We start from the raw sequence: 24,940 nt of genomic DNA, 5'->3' as shown, positions 1-24,940 counted from the left end.
TAAATTTGGGTCCCTTGTAAATATTACAAATATAGTAGACATATTAATGTGCCTCGTTCTGAAATAATTTACTTTGGCTTTTCTCACGAGCAAATTGGAAAAAAGAAAATGGAATAAAAATTATTCCAAAATGTAGCTGCCACAAAACTCTTCAGCTCGAATACACAAATGCATCACATCAGTTTGCCTTCATTGTCTGGGGAAGCGCTGATTACAAATGCAGTTATTAGGAATGACTCCGTGGGCGACCTCCCAACATGTCCCCGATTTCCTGCTCTGCTTCGTCTTTGTCTAAATCGAGAGAGTGGCGAGCCTCCCTGCAGGACATACTTCGCTCTCACCAACAGTTCATTGGCTGCTGCATTAGTGTAACTACCAAGTGAGTCATGGATTTACAAAAGCAACCGACCTACAGATTCCTATTCTGATGCATCTTTTCCAAGATCCTGTTGAATGTGATCGATTCTTTTGGATGTGCATCTTTGCACATGCAGACAAACCCGTGCATACATCTGCACATGAGCTCTGGCTTCGCATGTTGGATTAATATTTGTTCTCTCTCGATTTAATCCCATTTGCATTCTTCCATCTCATGAAAGCTCACTCTGTGAGCCTACTTGTAAGTGTGAGCATGTCTGCACTTGAAAGAGATCATCCAAAAAGCACATGAATGCATGTACAAACAGTGTGGGCATGTTGGCTGCATGATGGCTTTTTCTTGATTACCACATGAAGAATCAACACTAAAAGTTGTGTGCAATCACTAATTTTGGCCAAAGTGGAACAATGTGGAACTGGAGAGGTAGTTTCAGGTTCAACAGCCCAACTGCAAGCTATAAAATGACTGCAGTGACATTACACTATTAAAACCAAGATGAAAAATGTGTGTGTTCTTCACTACATTTAATGTTAAATGTAGCGGCTTTATGGCTATAAAATGTCATTGGAGCATATCTTACTATGCATAGCTTTCAGAGAGACAGAAAAATACACTTTGAATATATTTTGCAATTAAAAATAAATAAATTGCTTTCATGGATTGTTAAATATTTTCTTTAAAATCTGCATATGTGTGTGTGGTTTGTATGTATTGATGCATTAAAGCAGTAAATCAAGCAGCTAACCTCCACATGTCTTTCATGCTTTACCTTAATTGGTTTCATCTCCCATCTATATATCTCTGCGTGTGCAGTCGTGTGTGAGCTGGTTTGCTCTTTGATGAGTTTTTTTTTTTTTTTTTTTTTACACAGCAAAGCTACGCTTGCAGTCACTCTGGGACACGTGATACAGAGATTCCTGTGCTTCTGACGCAAAATATTCATGTTTGCTAATTCAGTATGTAATCCCACTTTGTGACCTCCATATTTATAAGGCTAAAGCAGTTGGCATTTCTAGGACAGTTGAAAGGAAGCCTGTGGCCCGGTGATAAAACCCACTGCTTTCAGTTTGAGGCTGAGGTAAACTTCAGGTGTTCCCGAGTACACGCGTCTGCTTCCTACTGACCTTGCACATTCGATTCATTTGATTGTCACGTTTATTAAGCACCTCCATCCTGATTAGCTGAATTATGCTAAAACAGCGTTTCTGCTGGCAGCTTGATAGATGATTTCAATCGCCCCTACCCCTCTGCATTTTCTCAGAGCTGGAATGTATTCCCCGATAATAAGATTTATTTAAATCAATTTCATGTTTATTTCTCTTGAGGTTTGCTGGTTTGTTTGTCTAATAAATGCACTCCCACAACCTTTTACATGCACTCGTAAGAGAGGATTATCTCGAAAATAGGACTTCCTGAGATCATCAGAAAAAGACGGCCATAAGGGCAGAACTTGCATTTATAAGCCCTTCGATCTATCAATCTATGGATCGATCGGAGGCTTTGACTCATTTTTGATACAGGCTGCACAGTGATTGAGAATGGTAAATAGACAATTTCATTCATTCATTGTCTGTTCATTAATGAACAGCCTGCAGCCAATCAGATTTGAAAATTCACCCAAAACATGTCAATCAGACTGCTGTGGAACTGTGCCAGAAGCTGCTGCTAATATACAGAAAGTTCAAAAGAAACCTAGCAAGCTGGGTACCTCGTCTGTTGACATTCGTTGATGGATTACTTGCACGACTTACAAGAGACTTGGGATGTACGACAGACACAGAGGTAGACAGACAGGAGACACAGGGAAGGGGGGGTGCAGGGACACAGCTGTTACCGTGACAGTTTACGGCTGTTAAGTGAATTGTGCGAACATTTGTCAGGCTCTGTGGTTAATACATTGGACAAAAAAATAAATCATGTTGCTAGATTGATTTTCTGCATGAAAAAAAACAAAACAACAGGTGAGTCTCTTTTCATGATCTTGTGTGGCTGATAAATAATAGGCCATTTATATTAAACCCTGCATTGACACAGGCTGTAACAAGTGACCATTTGCTTGAGGTTTTGCATTAATGTAACACAATGACAATCACCAGCTGCGTATCAGACACAGGCTCTTTTTTATGCTAACATTTGAGAGGGTTTCTGTACTTTTAACCAGTGCTGCCTGTTGATGTTTTGGGGCAAATCCAGTTCATGTTTAACCAACGTTGTGTATAGACTTCATCGTGGCCACCGGCTCCTGTTTCTCACTGGAGAAATCAGGAGGCTAAAACAGGCACGTGGTGCAACTGAAGAAATATATGCAGGAAATCCTATCTTTAATGGGCCGACTGGTAAAAAAAATCTAAAAAGACCTGATGTATGACTTGTTAAAATGAACTTTTCCTGCAGAGAAAATTGTTGATAAATTCCGCACTTTTCGTTCAGATAACAAAGGCAACAGAAATCCTGCTTTAATTATGACAAGCATGGAGAGAGCTGTCAGAAGAGCTTCAGAGAAAATACCACAGTTCGTAATGAGGCACATAGAAAACCAGTTCACAGGCGCTATTGTTGCATTCATGTCATTTTGGATTTACTGTGAATAAAACCTGTGGTTGGTGGAAAAAGTGGTAATTACAAGCAGGATAATATGTGTGGGAATTCATAACTTGGTCATATCTTACAGTAACATACGGACGTAAAACACATATTGATATCACTCAGTGTGACTCACACTTCCTCAGGATATCATTATCTCTGACGTCCAACTCACATAAACGCCCATAAATCCTCTTAGAGGTAACAGAACTTGCCCGAGAATCGTCTCATTTTATGTTTTCTGCACTATCAAAGTAATCCAGTGATCGTTGTCTGCACATTTGTGGTAGCATGCAAAAAGAAACTGCATTATTCACAAATCCAGTGCACTATTAATAGTGCCAATTTGCCAACATGCAAACAAATACAGTGGAGGCTAAACACCTGTAGCTGACATTACAAAAGCCCATTTAATGAGCTCTTATGAGGTCTTGCTCCCCTCATAGTTCCTGAATAGGCCTACTGTATGCGTTAGTGACAGCATGCTTCTGTCTGTCAGATTAGCAAAAAAAAAGTTGCACAATATTTTACAGTGAGCTGATAAAACAAGCAGCTGCTCACTCAGAAGAAACTTTGAGATCTGCTTCAAAATAAAAGCACGTCGCTACAGTTTAGGATTTATATTCCGGGAAAAACAGTGAGTTTGCCAAAACACAGTAGGCAATTACAGCTGTAATCATTACTGAGGTAAGCCATGAAAAAATACCCATATACATGCACTGGACTGGACAGAAATTACTGACCAGCGCAGGTAATGTTAAAATCACCATAACTCCTCTAAAGAAAGGAAAAACCCAGAAATTGCCATGCTTACTGGGTTATGTTCAAAGTCATTTTCTCCTGCCTATTTTAAGAAAAGTGAGTATGTCTGTTGGGATGGTTTGAGCTCAGAGGCACAATCCAAATGCAGTCCACACAAATGCAGTCTAGATACAAAGTATTTCAAATGCGAACCTTTCAACAGCTTAAACACACGAATGCCTCCAAGTTGCAGCAATGAGACGTCATCCCTTTCTTTGACATTCTCCGATATGATGTGAACATGGCATAAGCACAGGAGATACACTGCGCTATTACCCGCAGACAGTGTTGTGACTAAGCAGCATGCATTTCCATACAGATTGCATTTGTTTCCGCTCAGCTGCCGCGCAGTAATGAGCAGCTCCGGTATGTAGAAGATAACAGGATGGAGCTCATTTCGATGTACCTGAACACAGTCTAGAGCAATCTCACATCACGTCGCTCTAATACAAAGCTCATCTGACCACGTAAAAAGGATATTTTCCATTTGCACATGAGCAGCTGGCGTCACATGCGATGAAAGCCGACTGCTTTCACATTGCTCTGCCCATACAGTGACTGCTGCAATGTTTCTCTGTCTGGCAATCTTACAATGTATATTCCTTCACCGGTGTGTACTCGTGTAATCAACACATTATAACACAGTCCTTAGTGGAATGATGGACTGATACCATGCTAAATATGACAAGGCAGTAAACATTAGCATATGGGGGCACGCTAAGGTTAGCATTGGACTCAAAGTCCACCTGAATATTCTTTTAATAGATCTCCCAAAACACTGGTTCTTAAAGGTTCAGGAAAATCTGTCCGATATTGTCTGTGGGAAGGAAAAGTGAAATAAGAGCAGTCCTCTGTGTCAAAGCTACATGCTTTGTTGACCCAAACGTCCATCACACCCTCCTCTATGTGATTTAAGCATCGATGTAGATTTTGGAACCTGTAGACCAGTAAAAGACTGGGAATTTACGACCAGTGAAGGATCAATGGAAAGCAAAGTTTTCCCTCATTTTAAATCCATTTAACAACTTTGTTCTGTATGTAAAGAGCATTACAGCCTCACTTGACTGCTATCCTGGCGATAGATCTATCTATCTATCTATCTATCTATCTATCTATCTATCTATCTATCTATCTATCTATCTATCTATCTATCTATCTATCTATCTATCTATCTATCTAAGGGTGAAGAAGCATAGATCTGAGGAATTTTAAAACTATTTCCCGAATAGTATGCTTCTTTGCCTTTCACGTATGACTCATATTTTCAATATCCAGCTCTGCCACGTCCTTTTTCTCCTCAGGCATCTCAGCTAATCTCCCCTCTCCATGCAGCTGCCACAGTTTAGTTTGCACCATCGCAGTGATACAGACAACTAAGACTCATCAGAGTTTTAACGTGACCTGGAAAAAACCTGGAAAAGCGATCCATAGTGAGAGCTGATCTTTGCTGCGATGGTTTATTTCCCTGCTTCCTCTTCCACGCCTTGATTCTAATTATGGCCAAGCTGTTTCACCTTCTCCTCTGTAAGGATTTTCGGTGTCAGACTTCCTGTTGGAGCTGCCTCCCCATGATAAAACAGGGAGAGGAGCCAACATTCCTCATTGCCAGAGAGGCAGCAGATTTATCAGATGACTCGAGCAGAGCCAAACAGCTGCAAACACGCTGCCAAGTTAGCACTAACAAGTACTTTTGGACACATTAGCTTCGCTATATCACAGCATTTAGAGCTTTTAATGCTATTACGCAGTATGTAACATGAGTCTGCAGACTGAATGTTCTGTGTACGTTCCTGTAAAAATTAATATAAAAGGATAAATGAAAGCAAGGGGCTTACAGCTGTGAATTCTCTGAAACTCTGGGTATAGATTAAGCAGAAACCTCCGGGGCTGAAAGGCTGGAGTGCCAAAAACTGCAGTTCCTTGAATGGCCACTTGAGGCTGACTCCAAAGAGAGTCAATGCCCATAGACCTCCATATTAAAATGTTCAAATTTGCATCAGAAATAAACATTTTGCAACACGTTTGCAGCCTGGTACAAAGACAGTTTTGGTCTCTACAGCTAATTTCCCCGTTCATGACAGCTATACTGTATATGGTTGATCTTTTTTATAAAACTCACTTGTTTGAATTATATTGATTCTTAAAGCTATACATAATTATGGGCATGCCCACTTTGAGTGACAGCTAGCCGCTAGGTTTCAGCAACCAGCCTTCATCCACCCACGCTCCGCCTCTTTGTCTGGGAGTTTAGCAGAGTCAGAGTCTGCTGCCACTGAGCTTCACACTGGTTCTTCACAAACCTATGAGTGACATCATGGGAACGACGTCCATTTTTACACAGTCTGTGGCTCAGCTGCCATTTGTTTTGTACTACAGAAACCAGGACGGTTTTAGTACCTTGCCAAGCTTTGGCTGAGGGCAATATGAAAATAGCTTGGCTGTACTAGAACTGGGCTTTGAGGGAGGAAACATGAGGCCAGAGAGAGGCTGAAAATTTCAGCCATTTAGCTAATCTGGAGTTTGCAAACAGCACATTGATTCTCCCACGTCTGTCCCAGTTTAAAGAAAATAAGGATTTTCTGCATCTGGAGCATACAGACCTTTTGCTTGAACCCCAAGAGAGGATTTAAAAGCACAGATTTGTCTCAATAGCTCTTGTTTTTCTTTTTAATGAGCCAGATGTCTGCCATTTTGATATGCTGTATTGCCACCCGATGTCATCATTTTACTAATTTACGAGTATCATTATGAACGGCATGATTTTCAGTTATTTTTTTCAAAAAATAAAAATTAAATAAATAAATATCATAAAGCAAAATATAACCTTCGTGCATGTGTCCTCCCTAAATGATCCATCTCAAAGGTGTATTCACAGGTGAAAGCCCAAGTGAAGGAAATAAAACACTGTGTGACAGAGTTAAATATCTTTAAAGAGCTGCGTGGATCCTTACACACCCATCCCGCACCTCCTCCAAACCCTTATCCCTTAATTGACCCTGGACATAAATCATAAGCTGCAGAATCATCTAATGTGGCCTTAATCTCGTCATCGTGTCTCTAGATTTCAGAAGCAATGCCAAAACAATTACTGCATTTCTTCCCAGCACAGCTCAAAATCAGGCATACTATGACGCAAACCTTTATTGATCATAAACACAAGACACAAGACAAAAGACTGATGTCAACATGACCCCTCTATGATTATGTACATAATTCTGTATGTTCTAATTATGAATACCAATGTTTCTCAGTGTTTAGGAATCCTCCTCCGACAGACAATCAAATATCCAATTAAACTCCTTGTAGAGCAAAAGCGTTCTACAAACACAAAATGACAAGATAATTAAAAAATAAATGGAATTCTTAATTTGGGGTCTTGTAGATTTTAAACTAATAAAATTTTCCTCACCAGTGCTCACATGAAGCGCTGTTTTTACCACACAGACACAAAGCCAGTGGTGATGCTGAGGCTTTCTCACTGGGCAGCATCCCTTAAATAATTCAGCAAAGATCTTCCAACATGGCATTGACTTACTGCTCTCTTCTCGATTGGTGATTCCACACATATTTCCAAATGTTGACTGATTAAGTGTGTTGAAGTGTATTCACACGTGGTCACATGATGCATCTTGGGCGAGTTCGGACAGCTTTGCAATCTGAAACAGTTATGTGTAAATGCATCTGAGAAGCATGAAGATGGATTGAAACCTGATTGCTCAAACCACCTCCCAGCTGCCAGTGAGCAGTCTGTCTCTGCTAATGCTACATTGAAATGACACTGAACTTAGCTGTTGTGTTCTGTCTCAAGGAAAAAACAGCTCCACATGTCCAACACAGGGACGTGTCGAGCTGCATTTATCTTATCCCTGACCAGTTCAGCCGCTGAATGATCTGTGTGGGTGAGAGAATGGCGTGTTACAGCCCATGAGAACGCTCAAACTTCTGTCTCACACGCTAACTAAACTGATGTTGTAAATAAACTGCCAGTTTCCAAACAGCTTCAGGTGTGTTATCGCTTCTTTCTGGACCGGTGGATGGCTGACACTCATTTGCATATTGCTCAGGAAAACAAAGACGCATTCAAAGACAGTCAGACATTCAGGTGATCTGCCAGCAGAGATGCATGTGGTCAGTGTAAAGTGTCTGTAATCTTACCGGGATTTCACTTGAAATAACAAGTGTAAATTGGGTAGCTATCTTGTGCCTGTAAACCAGTATGACTGACTGAATTCAGCCTGTTAAGTCACTCACAGTCAGTAAACAACATGTAAACATTAATAAATGTAACAGCTGTAGCGTCCTCCGGTCTATGGAGCCTTTTTTTTTGGTTTACGTGCCACAGTTCTGCTTTCATTGAACTCTTTTTCAGCCCATTTCAGCTAAGCTCTGCATAGGACTAGATGATACAATCCCTTATCTACATCTAATGAGATGAGCTGGAGACGATCCTGTATTCTGATGGGGAAACAGGAGATGTCCTTGGGGCTAAGGTGCGTCCGGGCATCATTGGGGTCATCAGGTGGGCACCCTCTTTCATCGGTGTTTCGATGATAGGCCCACAACACCTCTAGAGGGCTCATCGGCAACACCTGGCGTCCCAGGTGCGCCCCCCTCTGCCTTATCACCATCTCTCCCTGCTGACACTGGGATCACCTGGTGGCCCAAACAGACAGACACAGTCAGGTACTAGATGGTGAACATAGTGGAGCTGAAGAGCCAGATGTTTTCCTTGGGAGTGAGTGGAGATGGAAACTGTGCTAAAACAGTGATTATTGCGCTTAAATTTGTCAGGTGGTCAGAAACACACATGCAAGTGAATGCTAGTGCTGCTCTGTGTCTCCTGTATGCATAAAATAGACAACACGGTCACCATTTTCCCCATTCACAGCCTTGTAAGAATGTCCTGTCGCTGGTTCTGTCGCCGAAGGAGGCGGAAAAAACAAACAATTAATGCAGCTTCAAGAATAAATTCAAAACAGTACGCTGTCTGCCCAAGGACATGTCGTGTGCTGTATATTAATATTTGGGACATTTTGTTGTATACTCTGTGCTGACTGGAGAAGGTGAGTTAACTCAGGAGAAGATGTCTTGCAGGATATGATATACATGCCACCATGCTTTACACACAGCACTCGTTTATCTTAAGAGCTAATTAAACACACCATCCAGTTTACATCATCTTAGAAAACAATCCCGCAAAGAAACAAATTGGCTGTCATCATAATAGCAGGCAGGCTGTACAGTGGAGACTGTATGGTTTACTTGGTTATGTATCATCCTGTGTTATTTAACTCTCACACCTGCTTCTCACTCCTTATTCCAGCGCCTCATTTGAGACCATATCACACCGTGGCAGCTTTGTAAATTGAGTTTTTCCAACAGGAGTCCTTGTTTTCCATCCTTGCAGGTTGACCTTTGACCGTTAACGCCCCCTCAGCAGGTGAAGCAGGTGAAATTGAATTGTTACTTTCTGTTTTTCTCAGCACACCGTCTCCTGCCTGCATGTTGTAATTTGCAAAAGCTCTCGCTCACCTTCCACAGAGGTCAGAAAGTCACTCTCTTCTCAGAGGAATCCGTTTCCCGGATTGCTGTTTTTATGCTAACAAACAATCCCAGCCACTCCACGTGAAACAAAGTCTGTTTCACGTTTCGTTTTTCCACGGACCGCACAGGAGCAGCACAGCAGTGATATTATGTGCATTTATTATTTGACCTTCCACAGCCAGACTTAACTGAGGAACTTAAGGGACCCAAATTCTCACCGCGAGCTGTTCAATGACATTTTAAGGCAATAATTAAAATCCCTGCACTAATGATCACAAAGCTGCCTTAACACTAACGGCACGTTCAGACATCAGCACTGTATCTCCATCTGATTAAACTGCATTTGACTTCTTCATGTAATCATTACACCTCTCAGGAAAAACGCACTCAGGAAATTGGATTTGCATTTTTTTGCGTTCTCCTCTTCAGTGTGCAGACACCTTTCTGTTGACAGGATTAGATTTATGCACAATTCCCATTGTTGTGACTAACGTACACAGATCCACAGTCAGGAAAAGACACAGCAGCCGCGGTACGGACAACGGGGTCATCAATCCGACAACAAAATGAGGAACACACTTAGCTGCATTTCAATCAGTAGGGAAATGGGAAAGAACAGAATGCACCTGAAGGGCAGCTAACTGGCTTCTTGGTCATCACAGGAAAGGCAGAAATATGATCTGCTGTGTAATCATATTTTCTTTCACTACAACCACTTTCCACGTCCTGAAGGTTCATTTTTGTATTTCTTTGATTACGACTTCAAAATATTTGCTCTCGCTTTGTTCAGTGCTTACTTTCAGGAGAGCACTACCTTCATTTCCCATAATTAGCTTCTCAGCAAAGTGTTTTGATGTGTGGCTTTCCATTGTAAGGATTTATATGCTATAAAATGTCTAAATGATCTAATCTATATAAAATATGTAATTGAGCTACTTGCAGCTGTTCCAGTTTAAACTATTTAATACTCAGCATGTGTACATACTGCATACTGTAATTGCAAAGTTGTTTAAAGGCTGTTTGCTAAAAGTTCAGTTAATAACATGTTGTTTGAGTCATATTTTACATTTCTGAACTTTGATAAACTGACATATTCATATTTTAAAAGATATCGCAACGAAGATGCCATCGAGCACAATGGCATCCACTGGTCTCTGATTATTGTGAGTTAGTTTATTCATTAATCCTCTCTCTGTGTGAGGGGACAATTATGTTTTAATGGGAACTGTATAATTGATGCTGATGTGAGTAACCACTTAAAAAGTGATGATATGCCGCCATCATCATAATTACTCTGGAATTCCTCTGGGAAGCGAGAGCAGACTAAAAAGAGACAGCTCACTTTTACTGCAGCATCTCGTTGTTTTTTTTCTGTTTTACATTTTCTTATTAATGTCACGACACGGTGAAAAATAAATGAGTGTCCTTTTTAATATGTCCGATAAACACAGAGGCACCCCTGGGATGCTACTTTCTCCATTTTCACAGAGCCTCAAAATTAATTCAAGTCATGTTTCAGGGCTGCATGTGAAGAAACGAAACACCTAGAACCAACGCTTAGAATAATCACTTCATTTAACAGACTGCATTGTTTATAAGTGGTGTTTATTTATCCAGAAATGGGTAAAAAATGGCTCTATAAATATTTAAGATACTAGTAGGAAACTTGTTCTTGGAGCACTTATAATAAACCTGCTAACATTGATTATAAAGCACCCTCTAGCTTTGTTTTTATTAATCTCTTTTATCATTTTCAGAACATTGGTATTGGTTGCTTTTCTTTCTCTGGCATCATCTGTGTCAGATTCACAACATGTACAGAGTCTGTCTCAATCCACCGTTTCAAGTTTCAAGGTCTTCATGTCATTTGCAGAACAATTACAATGAAGCCGTCCTCCTCTCAGGCTCTCTCCATAAATGTTCATACAATATGCATTAAAAGAAAAACATGCAAGCAAATGAAAAAGCAAGAAAAAGAGAATCTTAGTCTTAGTATACATGCAATAAAATATACTGTATATCCATAAAAGAGAAGAATATATTAGAAGCAAAAGTAGTTTGAGGACTATCTGCTATGTAAGTCATCAATTTTCACAAAACACTGAGTATCCCATGAGTTTCTATGAAAAGAAACCTTGTGAAAACCAAAGAAATGACAAAGCTGAATACTTATTGATACCTACAGTATGAAGTCAAAGTCAACTTTATTGTCAATTTCTTGCATACAAAGGAATTGAGATTACGTTTCCCACCATCCCACGGTGTGACAATTTCAAGTAAAGCAGTAAAGTGCACAGGCACAAAGAATAAAGACAGACGTGTCCTAACAACTACAGTAAACAATAAACTGAAAAATACTAAAAATAAACATTAGAGAATAAGAGTTCACAGTGTAAATGTACAAGTAGCAGCAAAAAGTTTAAGTTCGAGGATTGTAATAGTGCAAAGACTGTCAGTAATAGCAGCAGAAGTTTGACTGAAGTGTGCAAGTGGCATAGTAGTGCAAAGACAGTCATTATGTGGGTGGGAGGGTTCAGAGTCCAGAGTGTCCAGAGTGGGGACAGCCTGTTGGATGGAGCTGAGGACAGGGAGGGGAGAGAGTTTAACATCCTAACAGCCTGATGGATAAAGCTGTTGGTGAGTCTGGTGGTGCGGGAACGGAGGCTCCTATACCTCCTCCCAGAGGGCAGGAGGCTGAACAGATTGTGTGCGGGGTGGCTTGCATCGCTTGCAATTGTGGTCACTTTGCGGGTGAGGCGGGTGGTGTATATGTCTTGCAGGGAGGGGAGTGGGGCTCCAGTCCTTCCAGCTGTGTTCACTATGCGCTGCAGGGCTTTCCTGTTGTAGTCAGTGCAGCTCCCGCCCCACACAGTGATGCAGCTGGAAAGGATGGTGCCTCGGTAAAATGTGCTCATGATGGGTGGTGGAGCACAGGAAGTACAGGCGCCGCTGGGCTTTCTTCGCCAGTGATGTGGTGTTGGTGGTCCAGGAGAGGTCCTCACTGATGTGCACCCCCAGGAATTTGGTGCTGCTCACTCTCTCCACAGCAGCACCATCGATGGTCAGTGGTGGGTGTTGGGTGTGGCCTCTCTGGAGGTGTAGACTTTCACTAATATTTTATAAAACATTCAGCGTGCAACATTTTTTTTTGGTGGCTTATTTTCATGATTTTTAAAATAGGTTTTCAGGATGGGCTGCACGATGGTGCAGCAGGTAGTGCACGTGCCTCACAGCAAGAAGGTCGCAGGTTCGATTCCTGGGTCGGGCCTTTCTGTGCGAAGTTTGCATGTTCTTCCCGTGCATGCGTGGGTTCTCCCCGGGCACTCTGGCTTCCTCCCACAAACCAAAAACATGCTCATTAGGTTGATTGGTGACTCTAAATTGCCCCTAGGTGTGAGTGTGAGTGTGAATGGTTGTGTGTTTGTGCCCTGCGATCGGCTGGCGACCGGTCCAGGGTGTACCCCGCCTCTCGCCCGTTGACAGCCGAGATAGGCTCCAGCCCCCCCGCGACCCCAAAAGGGATAAGCGGCATAGAAAATGGATGGATGGATTTTCAGGATGTCAAGACTGCTTAAGCGCAGCATGAATACACTGTTTGTATTGTTTATTGTTCCTATGCAAGTACATTGAGTGTACTCTACAGTGATGTGCACACAATGAGCAAGTGGAATTTTTCATACCGCTAAAGCACAAATGGAAGCAGAAATTTGTCTCTCTGGGCAAATAATGAGTGGAAGAAACAAAAGGAGAGACTGTCAGAGTTTCATAAAGATGGTCTGACGTCATCTGGTTTCCATTGATTCCCCAGACCAGCGCAGACAGAAGCACATGAATCATCCTCCAAAACAAAACAGGGAAAAAGACAGAAAGTGCTTACGAAAGATGTACAATGCTTTGGAACAAAATGACGCAGACTCGGTGTCATTTCGGGACGTGTTATTTAAAGCCAGTGTGTGTGAATTTCTGATGGTGGTGGCCCTGCACAACCTTACCCGCCCCTGCTGCTCCTCAGAAGGCACCGTAGTGGCTGGAGTTGAACAAAGGTCTGCTACAGAGGCTGCCCAAGGCTGCCAGAGGCTAAATCAATTATTCATAAAGTTTGTTATTAATTTCGTTCTAATATTATTTACTCTTATTAATTCATTCAAACATTTTCAGCGCTTTTAAAGAGTTTAAATAGCATCATAATGGGGGAAGATAAAGTGCTATCTCGCAGGGGAACGAGAGAGGAGCTTTTCCATCCGGAGACATCAACCAAATCATCAGAAGAGGAAATCCATAACAGGAAGCCTTCAGAGCTGTGAAGGTGCAGCAGAACGTGTCCATCATGGCAGCCAGTGACACCAAAGGCTGAATCAACCTGATCTGTGTGAGGATGATGAGGTGAGGACAGCGGAGCTCATTAAAGAGAGGTAGGTTTCTTTTATCAGGCCTCCTGCTTCACTTTTATCATCTACTGAGGTTGATAAAGCTGACTGACATAAAAGCCAGCATGTAGGTCAGAGCTAATTAATCAATTGATGGAAGATTAAGGTTATCTTGATTGCATTTGAATCCTTACAAGTGAAAGCCTTGAGCACGAGTGTGCAAGTGATTCGAAAGTATCTTATCTGCGAATTACTTTTCTATACTTTTAACTGCTGCAGTGTATTTCCAATGTGCCCAAGCGTCTATTAGCACTCAGTTTCAATTACAAGCGCTCTAATGGATGTTGACACTGAATCTACTCCACTTGCAAATCCAGGAAGCTCACTTCTTCAGATGAGCAGGGACGTCTCGTCAGCAGCTGCAGCAGATGCTTTGGAGATTCAGTGTGACAGCACCGAACCAGATGGTCTGTAGAGTCTGACCCACATCTCAGGAAGTAAGAGGAGATGGTTGGAGGCTTGAAGTCGTGACAGAACTTGCAAAGAGCCATTCAGATTCAAAGCAAGCGGCGCAGCAGGCGCACCCACAGGACTGACTTTATTGCATTTCCAATTACCCGCCTGCTACTGGAAGTGCAATTGGACATTTAGTCGCTGATTGAGTGACAGTATTGTCTTAACTTGTCCAATCTAGTTGGAAAAGTTTTCCGGATGGTTGGTAAATGCTCAGAATACTTTACAATACAAGGAAAAAGCAAGCTAAAAGAGCATCTTCGTTTTTGTTTTGCAAAGCAAAGCAGACTTTAATTTGATGTTTGATGCTTGGCTTGATACCAACATGACTCCTCTCTCCAAAATGTTGTGTGCTTATACAAAGGGCCTACAGGGCATTGAAACACTGGAAGCGTTTCAGACCACGCTGTATCTAACTGAATATTTTAAATATCCATCCATTATCTATAACTGCTTATCCTCCACAAGAAGGCTGGAGCCAATCCCAGCTGACACTGGGTGAGAGGCAGGCTGGACGCTGGACATCTCGCCAGTTCATCACAACCATTCACGCTCACATTCGTGCCTATGGGCAGTTTAGAGCTGGGAGGCAACAATGCGAACCACTGCACCGGTGTGTCACCATAATTAAACTATGATGTATTTTTGAATACTCATTTGTGTCAGGAGATTGACATGCAATTTCATTTCCTCAAGCAAAATGAAATAAAGGTTAATGAGCTAGTGCTAGCGAATCAATTTTCTGTACATTTGACATGCAGCAAAATCATTGGCAGCTAAAAATGAACCCTGATAACTCCAGTTTGACTCCATGGAAAGAAATATATTTCCTTTAGTGCTTGGTACTGTCAGAAAGAAGCAAATGAAAGAAATATAACATGTCCATAATGCAATCTCCCACATAAACGCTCTCTTCGCAATGCAGTGAAGTCTCAGAAAATAGATTTCAAACTCTTCTGGTGAACCTAACTCGCCCCTCATTAACACATTATTCTCTATTTTTGCAGACAGTAATACTGCGAGTGATGCAGGCAGTGAATCTAACAACATTTAAGCAATCAATTCAGGAGGATCACAGACGAACTGTGGATGATTTTTATTTCCACATCATAATGATTCTCTCTGAATAACCACCTCTTGTCAAACCGGTCTGCTAATAACTCCATCTAGCTGCTTTAAGATACATCTTTCCTCTGGTTATTATAGATTTTATGAAATGCACTGCCTCACAACTGTGTTTAGATTTGAAAAGAGTGACGGATATGCTACAGTACGTTTGATTTTTGATTGAACAGACAAAAATCCACTAAAAGCTCACTTTTATTCTGAAAGGCTAATGCTTTGACGGTTACAGTGAAATACTCTATACTACTAATGCTAATACTTATAATACATAACGCTGTTAACTTTTGACTTCTGTCTTAATACATGTCATGAGCTGCAGGATGCCGCCACGCTCAGAGTGAATTTAAATCAGGGAGCTGAAAGCTGCTCTGTGGCATCAACACATTGACAAAGTCACTTCCTCCCATTTCACAAGGCCAGAGCTCACGCTTGCACCTCTCACCCACACACTCACGTGTTTGTATGTCAATACTGGCGAGGTGGCTCACTGACATAACGCATGCCCTAAAGGGCCCCTGCACCTATTTTATCAAGGTCAGTTTACCTGTTGTGTGGAGAACAAACGAGCCTATGAAAAGAATGGTGCAATGTCTTCTTTGGTGTTATGAAAGATGCAAGCAGGTTGAATTACGGGAAGTGTTGCAGGCAGGGTTTTTGGGGGCGTGACTCATGCTTTGGACTAAAAGTCATTGTATCTCTGCCTCCGCATCTTCAGTTTTAACCATTAGTTTTGTGACTTATTTCACACAAACCCTCCAACTTAACGGAGGAGTCATGCTGAGTTGCTGTGGTACACCTTTAAGCATTTCAGCTACATTCTTCACTCATCCCAAATCAACCTAAATCTATGCCAACATAAGTTTAAAATGAGGTCTGAACTCTCCGTTAGCCTTTTGCAGAAGTGAGGCCTGAACAAAATGTGCTGACGTTCCAGAAATTTCCTCTTAAGGTCAAAAACTCATACCGGTCCTCACAGAGATAGAAGCACAAGAGGACTCACGCACCCACACACGCACACACACTCCATGCTTGTCATACACTTCTTCACATCTTTCAGATTTTTGCTGTAAGTGAAAAAAGGCTCAACCTGTCACACTGACTGGCAGTAGTAATATTTTTAAATGTGGATTTGAAGCTGTGATCTACTTTCAATAATACATGTTGAGCTGTAATAACAGGCTTAGCAAGAGCGTAGCCATATATCCCAGTCAAGCCCTGTAAAGAAATAAAACGGGAACTAAAATGACCACAAAATGGCTAAAAAGTGCTCAATTAACGGCACTGAATGCAAATGTGGGAAGACGCTGAAACATGCTCCCTCCGTTGGGCTTGTATTGAAGAAGCTGCTTTGCATTTTTGCCTGAATAGCATTTATGTAAAAGGTTCTGAGAAATGACTCGGAGGCAGCGTCGCATGGTTGGCCACAGTCTAACTCAGGTTTCTATTTGCTTCAGGGCAGAATCTGACTGTCAAATGTGTGACGTTTGATTGAGCAATTTGCAAAATATGTGCATTATAAATAAGACCTATATTAACTGCACGTATGCTCACACAGTCGCGCTGTCTTCCCTTGACACCACAAAAGGCTTGTTGTTCTTTACCTCCACCTGCTTGGATTCCTTATTTATAGATTTTTACGGCTTGAACTGCGGCTGCTGTCTGTACTCGTGTGTACTGCTGAACATCTTTGGTAATGACTTGTTATTTTGAAGCACGCTCAGCTACTACAATCAGCCTTTAACTCCAGGTCAGCTCGATCAGTGTGACTGACAGGGCGTCAACTGCTACAAAATAATCAATAAACGAGCGAACTGGGTTGTTACAGAGGATTTCACATACAGTCAGTTGTTTACATCTGACAAAATGTCATCCGCTTCTCTTTCTGCCTCTAATCTTCCTGCACTGTATGCTCCAGCTACAGGGTGCTGATGTTGGCCTGGAATCCCGCGTGGATCTCTGTTGTGTTTCCTGCCTGTCAGTCAGCCAATCACAGACCGAGATGCGCATGCATACGCTCACTCCAAACGGTCTGCTCCTCGTTCCTCAGTGGCATGATGTGCAGTGCAAAGCAAATACTGCACTTCAGGCAATTTATATTAACATATTAGAGCTCCTCTTCTATGTTTACAGCACTCTTCTTCATCGCTCATTTCCATTTCTCATTTCTTGGCTGCATTCCTCTCACATTCAAGCTATTCTGGAAGGGCGCTGTGCAAACAATATGACACTTTGAGACAGATATGGCTGTTGTGTCCCTCAGAGGAAATCATGGCTTCTGTCCTGAACGGAATAATCAGATTAGTGCCCATTGAAGCCATTCAGCAGGCTGTTGAATGATATCTGTTGTTAGTGTTGCCTGTTAAGGTCATTAATTAACCAGCTGAGATTACAGTTTGAATAAATACCAAATGGTGAGCTAATGGTTATTAATAATTGTGTGTGTTTGGGGTAAATACAGCTCATTTTCAGTGAGGGACTGAAGCCTGTTGGGGAAAGATTAGTTTCATATGAGTAAATTATCAGTTAGTCAGTCAGTCAGGAGTAATTACATATGGGAAGGTCAGTCTTTGTTTAAATATTTATGCACAGCTGAAGAGATGCAGGCAGATGCTCCGTACTGTAAACCTTTAACGACCGGCTTATGAAATGGCAGGAAATCTACTGTGGGTGATTTTTCTTTGCAAAATGTTTAAAGCATTAAAAAGGATCTAATTTCTAATCAACCAAATGGCCACAAAATGTTGGCATTGCATGTGTCTTTAATGTGGACATGTTTTATTATGTGAGAGTGCTGTGGTTAAGATCTGATTAGGCACAAAAACGGCTTGCTTACGGTTTGGAAAAGACCACGTTTTGGATTAAAATGCACAAGCGTGTCGCCACAAACACGGCTGGAAAATGTCCCAGCCTCCCATTAAAAACACGACTGAACGGTGGTCTGCTGCCGTCACGCCATCGCTGTCCCCTCCTCCTCCCGACGAGAGGCTCAGCTCAAACAAACACTGGTAATCTGAACTGTGTCACTTTGTACCTCATGCAGAGATGCAGATGCATAAGAAACATAGAAATTGAAAGTATCTGTAGTTTGCCTTCGTTTTGCTCCGGCGACTGGGCTGCTCTAATAAACAGTCAAAGCTGGTTCATTGCTGCTTTAGGAAGTCAGAATAATGACAAATGATTCTGTCTGGCACCACAGATTGAGCTCTTTTTGCTTGAATTCATTCATTTTTGGATTAAAGTCTGTTTCTAAATATACCAACAGCGTAATGATGTCTTTTTTTTTTCTTCCTCAGTTCACTGGACAGGCTCCTAAACCCACACAAATACTGAGGATATCTAAAAAAATGCAGCCTATCAAGCTTGAAGGAGCCTAAAGTAGAAAATATAGCACATGTGATGAATGTTTCATGCTCTCATACATGCTGTATGGGCTGTGCATTATCAACTTGTGCTGTATCACAACAGTGACCTGGGTCTTTGCCTCATGTGAAAGATTAATGGAAAGAGTACACAGCATGTCAATCACGTCCCCGCCAAGGACAGAAACAAGCCCGGACGCATCTCAGTTCTATATTTGTTCCTGAATATGAAACACAGACTGACTGAAAACATGTTTTAATCAAAAGTTATCTATTTAGAGAGAACTGTTGAAAAGTTGCTTCATACTGGAGAGTATCTGTTGGCTTATAACACTGAAATGGACAGAAACTGCAATAAATGATGCAATTCAGTTACAATTTGAAAACCTTTAAAGGCTTTGAAGGTAATATCTGCATATCTTCACTTTATTTCAAAGTCTGTATTAGGAATAATTACGACTGCAGTAATTAAAATGCAAAGATTTTACTTTTCAGGGAAATGATGAATGTTTTATGACAAAAGGTTAAACTTATTTAAAATGTTGGGGAAAGCACAGCAGGAGATGCGCCTCCGCTTGCATGCCATATGTTTTACAAAATATGAGTGTAATGAATCATCCAGATGCAGCTACTCGGAAAAACTGTGTCAGTTATAGCGAGCAGCAGCCGTAAACTAAGATTTCTAAAGTATATTTTCCTGCCAGAGTATGTCCATGATAACAGAGTAGAAGGACATGAGGCACAAAAGCAAATACCTTTGTATGTTTCCATCAGAGATGCTTTCTGAGAGCACATTGAGCCGGATCTCCTTCTCATCCTTCTCATCAAACAAATCACTGCAAACCTCCGTGGCAGAATACAAGGTTGCACAAGAAGAAAAAAGACGAAGTCAGTTGATGCCGTGAGCACCTCGCTGTCATGGAGCAGACTCTTAAAAATTCATGAACTCATTACACTTGTGCTACTGAGAAATAAAAGATTTAATTTTTTATGGAGTATTTCCCATACAATGTCCAGAAGGAAAAGTTTGGCAAGATCAAGATAAGAGATTTTCACTTCATCTTGACTTCGTGACTTACTCTATGATCGTTCTCACGACTGAATCACATGGCTTTCAGTGGGTCTTTGACAGCCACTTAATGAGTACAAATAGCTAACTGAGCTACATCCCTCAGGATTCAATCCCTTTTTTTTTTTTTACTTTTTCAGTCACTTGGAATTTTTAAAACTTGCATAACAAAGTTCACCCTCCTTTCGGCTTGGACCTCGAGGACTATTATGTCCTCTTTTCAGCTGTGCTGTATACTCATACAGCACAGCCACACAGTTTGGTTTCAAACCTCTGCGTGCAGCCATGAACATTAATAACTAGAAAAAGTCACAAGCAAATTGTCAGAGCAGTGACCTTATGACTTGATAGTTGCTGCTTGTAATTAGTGGTTGGAAAAATCTGGCCGAGGTACAATCAGTGGATTTTTTTCCTCCTCCAAATGACTTCTAGGTGGTACTCAGAGGAGACATCTGTATGTGGGCACATTTAAGCCATATGGCTTTTATTATATCTTGACAAGAAAAACACAAGGAAAAGATTTCCAGCAAATCAGATTGAATACCTTGGTGCTTTGCTATCCAGTTCAAATCAGAGTTCTCACATTCAGTCTGGTTTCTCAAATCAAATTTTAATCTTTCAACACCTGCAAAACGGCATGTAATGTTTTCGCATCCAGAGCACGGTTAGCCAGCTTATCACTTTTGCCTTTGCTCTGCGATTGGAGGCATTTTGGACAAATCATGTAGCCTGCTGGTTAATTCAGAGCCATGTCTTGTATCTAAGGATGTTCCTCAAACAGACAGACACACAGGAGTTAGCTAACAATGCTAACATCTGCTCTTAATTTGATCCTGGGCAATAATCTAAGCTCACAAGCTGGCCTCGCTTGTTTGCCAGCTCGGCACTGTAGCGTTAGCAGCCTGGCTAAGCTAAGGCTTAAAAGCTAACATCAGTTACTGTGTCTGTGCATTTATTTACAGCAGCAGCTTCTTAGCTAAATGACAATATGGAATAAAACTTCACATGAAACATAAGGACATATTGGTATTTTGTATTCAGAATTTATTGCCCAGTGAGATTTCACATTTAAGAAAGTGTTTTGTGCAGGAATGTGCAAAAAATTCACAGAATTAAGTAGGAGGGACATATGCACAGTGAATGATAGACAGTTACATTATAGAGAAACTAAACTGTCTATACTGAAGTATAGACAAGTTTAAATAATTTCTTGAGTCGATTCACAAATTGCTGGTTAATGTGACACAATTATTATTTCATTATGTTTTTTCTAAGTCTCCATTTTAAGGCTGTGCCACTAATTAGCGCCACATTGTCACAGCAACCAGTGCAGACAGATGGTGGTGCTAAAAGGAGCTAAAAAATATGGAAATAATTACTATAACTTGCTTTTAACAATCATACGATGTTTTTTCCCTTTACAAAGTAATAAAAAGTTATTACAACATACTGTTAATAAGAGCTTTAATTCAAATTGCAATATGTCACAAGTTCATTGTAAACACCCTGCAGTCTAGCTCCATAAAGTTTGACTGAGGGTTTTTGTAAACCAGCCTTCATTTGCTCTGTATGACCCACTTCAGGTCCCCACAGTGAACTTTTATGTTGGCCAGCACTGGGTTTAAAGTTCTTGTCGGGGTGGGATGTCAAAAACGCCCTTGAGAAAGTTGCTGAGCAAGACGTTGCTGTGGTTGCTATAAAAGTTTTAAAGTTCATAAAAAAATTCTTCCCCCACATTTTCAAAAGTCCTTCAGTGTCCTCTGTTCATAAAACCTAAAAAAACAAAGGAATAAGTACATCATCACCACAAATCCTGAATTTGACATTATTTTTACACCTTCCAGGAATCCGCTCGGCGTCTTTCTCTCCCTCAGCAGTGGGTAAACTGAAGGTGTTGAAGGTGACACTCTGTTTTGTGCATGTGGAGATTATTTAGGTTGGTTCCAGTAAAAGGATTTGACAGGATTTGTATATATTATCCACTGATGGTGATGTGTGTATGAATGTGTGTGTGTGGGCAGATCCGCTTCCCAACATTGTGTCATCTCACCTCCCCTAAAACACACACTTTCTTACATCCAGATTTCTAAAATAACCTCCTAAACTGATTTATTTATGACACGTCAACTATCCTGAGACCCACCATTCAAATTTTTTAACAACTCATTAAGTGAAGATAGCAGCAGCCGATTGATTGGACCTCAGGAGCGGGGCCAGGGAGGCTGGCATGTGAGGGACTCTGTTGGTGTGCAAGAACATCTGGCGGCGCTGCTGTCAGCTCTGTTAAGCTGTCTGACAGGAGATGTTAGCATCCTGTCTGCTGCACATGTTGGGAGTTCGCTCGCTGACAGTAGCTGTCCCTCATAATACATAATCATCCTGCAATCAAGAGCAACATGTCATGTTCCCCAGTGGATTAAAGCAAAATTAGGTTTGTTCTCATTTTTTGTTATGCTGTAGCAATCTCCTGTACAAAGACATAATAACAATATTAATAACGATAACAACTTTGAATGACCTATCATAATTTCTTCAGCAGAAAAACCACAACATGCATGTGTATGCATATATATGTGTGTGTGTGTGTGTGTGTGTGTGTGTGTGTGTGTGTGTGTGTGTGTGTGTGTGTGTGTGTGAAATGTTAACATCAAACTACAAAAATACTGTACCTCAGGTCAAACAGTGGTATACTTGAGTCATTAGAAAGTCATTACAAGTACACTTTTACTTTTTGTGCATGATTTAAAGCATGTTTGACATATACTTTTAAAAAGTGCACTTCTAAATAAATGTCGTAAAGTTCTACTAAACGTATTAAAAATGAATTCCGCAACACTTGAAGTGGTATTTCAAAGTACTGTAAGTGTGTTATAAATTGTACTTCAGTGTACTAAACTACAAATAGTTTAATTGTAATAAAGTGCACTTGTGTAAAGTATACTCGTTTTCAGTTCCTTTGTTATCAGCATGCTTAATTAAAGTGTACTTTAATTTCACTTCATTTTAAGTATATTTAAGTCTATTTCCAACATACTGGTGAGAAATACAATTGTATTGCAGGTATGTTTTGGATGCTCATGAATCATGATTTTCAAGTTTTAGCAAGTATTTACACATACTCAGGTATTACTCAGGTGGTTTCACCTGGGCTTCATGATTATTAATGAGAGAGTGAATAGTGAATAAACAGTTTAGTTTTCAATGCAGAGTGGTTAGAAGCTGAATCTGTTTGGCAAACCAAACTCTAGGTGTAGTGGCTGCATGCAGCATCTCAAAAGTCTTGTCCTGACACATCAGCATGGAGGAAACAGCTGCCATCCTGCTGCTAACAGAACCTGAAGCTACAAGTTGTTGTGGCTCTGGTGGCATCCAGCAGCAGTGTCTCTGAACCAAGGTGGCTGAAGCAGGATGGGTACACCCTGGAAAGGTTGCCTGTCAGTGTAGGTGCTGACATCCATGCTCACATTCACACCTCCTAGCAACTTCGAGTTTCCAATTAACCTAACCTGTATGACTCTGGACTGTGGGTGGAAACCGGAGCACCTTGAGAAACCACACAGAGACAGGGAGAACATGCAGAGGAGAAACCGGCTCAGGTACAATTTCTACCATTATATAAGAGTAATAATACAATACATGCATTTCAATCATCTATATAGAAATATGTGTGGTGCCACCTTCTACATCTGGTAACAAGAGTAATAGAATACTAGAATACTACTAGTGCTTATACTAATACTGTAATAATACCAATAATGACAAAAATTTTCTATATATATATACACACACACACACACACACACACACACACACACACACACACACACACACACACACACACACACATATATATACACAACCTGACCCAATACTGAATCTAGTCCTTGTCATTAGGTTATTGCATTCATTACATTTTTATGTGCACATACTGCACATGTACACATACAGTACTATATATCACGGTGGTAATCTCATGTAAGTGAGACACATGAATGCAGTTTTATTCTGTTATTTTGTCTGGAGACATGTGCACGTGCAGATTTTGCCTGTTAAATAACAATATTGTGTTATCTTTGGCAACCATTAAACATAAAGTATATCAAAATGTAAACCACATTGTTGATGCCATGTTATAAATTTGTTCACACTAGTCTTCTGCTACACATTTTACATGTTTCTTAATGAGCTTTGGTTCTTTGGGGTGCATGAAAACATACAGCACCGCCCACTATGACAATACTACTGCGTAAAGGTCGCTTGTGTACAAAAGGTCAAACATCTTGTAGATATAAGGAAATTAATTGGACTGATTGACACTGGGAACAATGAAACCCTTAAGCAAGTCTTGAAAACACACATGCACAATTTTACATGTCCTTTATTTCTCTTTGATTTCCCGGCAGCACACAGCGAAACTCAGCTCGACTCTCTAAAGCCAGCTGGCTTGAGGGGCTGTTCCCTCCTGTGCTCTCGGTTAACTCCCTCACTTTTTTTTTTTGTTACCCTATGGAGAGTTGAGGGAATCATGCAGAGATCAGCTCTTCTTCACATCATTTTAAAGTGAAGGTTAGAGCAGGAAGTTGCACTTGATTTCAGTTTATTTTTCCTCTATGTTCAGAAAAGATGTAAACACACAGAGCATGAGGGTTAGCATTCATTATCTCCTCATTTTTAATTTGTTCGCCTTTAAACAGCCACGTCCAGAGGGGCTGAACTCAAAGATCCAGACTCCCTCTTCATCCCCCCACCCGTCAGCTTTAATGTAAAAGTAAACACTGGTTCAGCAGCAAATACATTTAAATCCGACTTCATTTAGGCGCTGTAAAAGCAACATGTATTTATTGAATATGCCTCCAGTTACAGTCCTGCTGTGTGCCTGTATTTTCTTCTCTGACCAGCTCTCACTTCATAATGAACCACGCGCTTCACCTGACGTCATTATCGGCTGCTTGCACGAATGCTTCTGCACTAATTCTCAGTTCCTAATGTGCTCACTTCTTCTGAGAAAATGATCTGCACCGGTGGCACCACTTATAAACGTAACAGCAGGTTAAAGCCCGGCCTCGAAATCACTTCAGGTGGCTTGTAGTACAACTCCAACTTGATTAGACACGGTGTAGTGCTGCAACGACTACACCATTTTAGGTTATTTGCTCACAATTGACGGACGTTATTTGTTCTGACATTTGGCTGCTGTATT

The sequence above is a fragment of the Chaetodon trifascialis genome, chromosome 1 (genome assembly GCF_039877785.1).
Source record: "Chaetodon trifascialis isolate fChaTrf1 chromosome 1, fChaTrf1.hap1, whole genome shotgun sequence".
Lineage (NCBI taxonomy): Eukaryota > Metazoa > Chordata > Actinopteri > Chaetodontiformes > Chaetodontidae > Chaetodon > Chaetodon trifascialis.
This window is presented reverse-complemented; position numbering follows the sequence as displayed.